Source organism: Athene cunicularia (assembly GCF_003259725.1).
Source record: "Athene cunicularia isolate RWA chromosome 6 unlocalized genomic scaffold, athCun1 chr6_part2, whole genome shotgun sequence".
Lineage (NCBI taxonomy): Eukaryota > Metazoa > Chordata > Aves > Strigiformes > Strigidae > Athene > Athene cunicularia.
Genome location: NW_020799106.1, coordinates 1,506,159 through 1,510,382, shown reverse-complemented (window position 1 = coordinate 1,510,382; position 4,224 = coordinate 1,506,159). Strand labels below are relative to the sequence as shown.

At 44.6% G+C, this 4,224-nt stretch overlaps 1 long non-coding RNA gene across 1 annotated transcript in view; it reads right to left on the bottom strand.

Annotated features, from left to right (window-relative positions):
* LOC113481843 overlaps positions 1 to 4,218 on the bottom strand; it is a 29,827-nt gene extending 25,609 nt beyond the window's left edge. Inside the window, exon 1 of the long non-coding RNA XR_003398734.1 lies at positions 3,964 to 4,218. This is a non-coding gene — a long non-coding RNA (uncharacterized LOC113481843). The remainder of the gene's footprint in view (positions 1 to 3,963) is intronic.
* Between the last annotated feature and the right edge of the window lie 6 nt (positions 4,219 to 4,224).

Below are 4,224 nucleotides of genomic sequence, written 5' to 3'. Positions count from 1 at the left end.
ATAAGAGACAGGAAGAGACAAACGTATCTGAGATACTCTCAGAGAGAAGCTAATAATTAAAATTTCCTTGTAGATCATTCAGCACTGCAGACTGATAGTTAATCGAGAATATGGATTTTAAAATTGGCACTAGAGTCTAATTCTAAATACTTATCTTCTCAGAGCAAATGCAGACTTTCAGGATTTTATTTCCATCCATTTAGGGGAAAACATATTTCTAATGCTCCAAACAAACCAATGTGAATGAAGCAACGAGGTGAAGCTTCTGCTGAGTCTAAAAATATTTTCTTTTTCCTCATAAGACTTGTAATGTTCTTACTACCCAACATTGGCTTTAAAAAAAATCAAAATAATTTGAAATGTTCCTTTGTATTTATAAGGAGCATTGTCTCAGGGTTTCTTACAGTCTAGTGAAAATACTGCAGTATGGTTTTTGTGCCCCGGACACGTACCGCTCATGCAGGCATAGGAAGAAGAAACAGAAAAGCGACGGGAGGTTTGGTTCCTGACCGGTAAAATGTCTCCTAGAGCACTTGCAGCATCAGGCAGAGTGCTCCCATGGCTACGAGATGCAGGCCAGCTCCCGGGTGAGGAATCGGCGCGCAGGCCGCGGCGAGGGCAGTACGGCCCTCCCGTCCTCCCTCCTCCCGGCCCACCGGCGCAAGGCTAAAGTCTGCAGAAGGCCAGAAGTAACCCCGAAATACAGCACGTTCCTAAGCTGTGGGAACAGCCTCCCGCTGCCCCGTGCCTGCGCTCTGCACCTGGAGCTCTTGCTCCCTGCGGTCTCTGCACAGGGCTCTCCACTTCCACACCATGGTTCTCGGACAGAAGGTTGGCCGGGCTTTGCAGTGCTGACAAACACTCTTGCCTTTTTACTATCAGTGCTTCGCTAGCAGAAATTTTGAAAAAAAAACCACCTTTCTTCACAGATTTGATTCTGCCTTATTGAATTAATTATGCTTACATTTAAACCACTTAATAAAATCCATGACATTTTTAAGTAACAAACAGCTGAATAAATTTAGAATCAAAAGAATGTGCTTTCAAGTAAAATAATTGTGAAAAAAAGACAAAGCCAAATTCACGTCATTTTAAGTGAAAAAATTGTGTCCCCGGCTGAAGGGTAATATTCTTTTAATATGTAACATGGAATATTTATTTTGGTAACAGTAACAGAGAAGTACTCATCTAATTGCAAACAGTTTTCAAAAGTATATTTGGACTGCAGATTTAAGACATATGAATTCCCAAGAATGAAGGGGAGAAGGATCTACAAAAATAAAGTCCTATCGCATGGATGACCTTCTCCCCATACATACCTCTTTGTTCTTGAAGATCTTTTGATATTTAAGATTTGCAGTTCCCAAGTGATTCCAATAACTAATAAGAAATTCCTGGAGAGGAAATGACAAAGAAAGCAGCTGGAAGAGTATCCAATTCACGATTTAATTTTTTTTAACATAAAGCTCTCTTCGTCATGACAGTCAGCATTGAACTGCTTCTTCTGTATTTCATGTTAGATTTCCATGTTCCATCCTGTTGAACATATGATTTGTTTCAGATTTTCAGACTACAGTGTCTTTGAGTGTTGCTCAATTAACAAAATAAATATTTTGTGTTACCAAAACCTGATGGGTCTGAGTTTTTGCAGATTCCTAAAATCTTCACCAGGTGAGATATCTGTTACTGATAACTACCTCACTGGAACCCTGTGTCTTCCAGAGTGCCCATCACCTAAAGTCTTCATCTTCTGGTTTAAATAGCTATTTCTACAACAAAGCGAAACAATTCAGTTTGATTCTTCATGGCTTACATGACAAAAATCTCAGGTTAATTTTCCACAGTTACTTTCATTTGGGGATATACAATTGGGTTCTTCGGGCAGCACAAAAAGACAACTCTTCCATCATCAGGTCGAACATCTCACACGTCAGGACCAATCCCCTTCTCACACACAGCCCGCTGTATGATTGTAAATAAGGAATTTTCATCTACTTGCATTGTTTTCATACTTCTGTTGTAAATCTGTATGCTTCAAAAATGACAGTTTGTACCAGTATGAAATTGGAAACGTATTGTAAGTGCTGCACTCTGTTGAAAGTCATCAGTACCTTCCATGTGATGTTTCATCAGACATCCATCACAATCTAAGTACTTTTTAAGGTTGTTATGATTCGTCATTTTAGATCAAGATTCAGTTCTGTCTCCTGCAGCCCTAATATTATTATAATGTAGTTTACTTTTACTGATTTTATTCTGTGATTAAGACGAGTGTTTACACAGTGCTCATTTATGCAGAGAACGGGCATATTAGCCATGGCAATGCAAACCTCATCCTCAGTGACACTATTTCTGACCTGGCAGGGACGGTCGCTTGTGGTATCTTCGGTGCCCGAGTGCCTTGGGAAGACCCAGCTGAGAGGGCAGTGTCTGCAGCGTGCGGACGGGCTCACCGGGAAGTGGGTGAAAACAGTTGATCCGTTCCACACAAGGGATCAAATACCTTTCACAGCTAGTGGCTTTTAATAAATTAATGCATACTGGATTTAAATCAATATCCAACATCTGAAAAGCACAGGACTATTACACAGATTATTACTTAGAGATACTAGCTCTAGCAGCTTTGGTTCTGGTTGGGAGCACACACGCGCATGGTGCATTCTTCTTCCATATTGAGCATCTATTCCGTTGCTCTAATCTGATAGTAGACAGAGTGGAAGAACAGCAGACTCATATTTTCCTTTGAAATTATAAACATAAGCACAGAAGTTCTGTATTGCTTGGCATGAAAGATGTGATTTTTGTCTTTCTTGCAGGCTGTCTTTGTTTTGGACACTGACAGATTTTTTATGGATGATGGTCATCGGAAAAAATTTTCTAAAAGTCTAGTAAGGCAAGGCCTGCATTTCTGCATGCCTGTCACCATAGTATCTGGCCACCTACACTTACTAGGTGTGCCTTTAGCTGCTTACATTTGAAAGGAGTCTGTGAAGTCGACAGATTTCAAACTGTGCTTCCTCTAGTTCTGCTGTATAGGCCAGTAAGGAGGTAAGCACTGGCCTAGCCATAACCCATGTGAACGCCCCGCAGGGCCAGCGCTCTCATCTGACATTCAGAGGTGACAGCTCTGGAGTGGAGCACACATTTTTACAAGTCCGATCTGATATCAGCACGCAAAAATGGAGCTAGACTGTGGAGAGGTCAACCAAACACGTGAGCCCCTGTCTTCCACAATATGTGCACATCTGGCTATTTGGCACCCATAAGCGAGCTTGCTTCCCAGTTGCTTATTCTGGAGGAAGTTTATTGGGGTAGGCATCTTGGCACTAGCAATTGCTGGTGTGTCCTGAAGGTCTAAAGGGTGTTTTGGTCTGCAGCAAAGGGTTTGCGTGATCCACATGATCTCCGTTTCCCCCTATAGTTGGCTTTGCCTACAAAGATCTTGATGCAGCATAAGGAGGACAAGCAAAAGGCGAGCGAGCCCACACTAACAACACAACTGCTGCCATTTTGTTGTGAAAGCAGCCCAGGTGGAAACCGTGCCATCCCCTTGTCACACTGTCATTAAAGCTCCTCCAGCACGGCTGTTGGGAGACCCCACTTGAAGACAGACAGACAAATTATTACTTTGCTAATTTGTCCTGATGATGAGGAGCTCGGAAATGTAAATCACGGCCTTCAGCAACTTCGTCAGCAGGCAGAGCAGCTCACTGCGGGAGTCTGAATGTATTTCAACCTAAATAACTGGGCTTATTTATTTAGAGACACAGAAAATGGCACAAAGCAAACAATTCCATCCTTTGCCGTGGAACTCTCTCATGCGGCACTGCAACGTCAACCTTTGCAGGCCGATTTTCCCGCAGAGCTGAAAAGCCCATCTGAAGCCCTCATTGTCCCTGTGTCCCGCCCCAGCTCACACACGCTGAATTCACACCAGAGTCAGAGGTAAATCCTCCGCCCCACCTCCTCCGCGAATCCTGGCAGCTTCTCCATTTTCCACCAGCGTCTGGACGGAGCTCGCCGGCCCCGCAGCCATGCCCGGGCCGGGCTGCTCCCCACGGCAGGCCCAGCCGGGCCTCCATGACACCTCCTCGGCCGCTTTCTCCCCCCTCGGCCCTTCCTGGGGGGCTCCCCCACGCTCCTCCCTGGGAAAGCCCTCCTGGGCGGCGGGGCAGGGACCCGAGCGACAAGCCGGCTCAGGCGGCGGCTGGCTGCGGCCTGCGC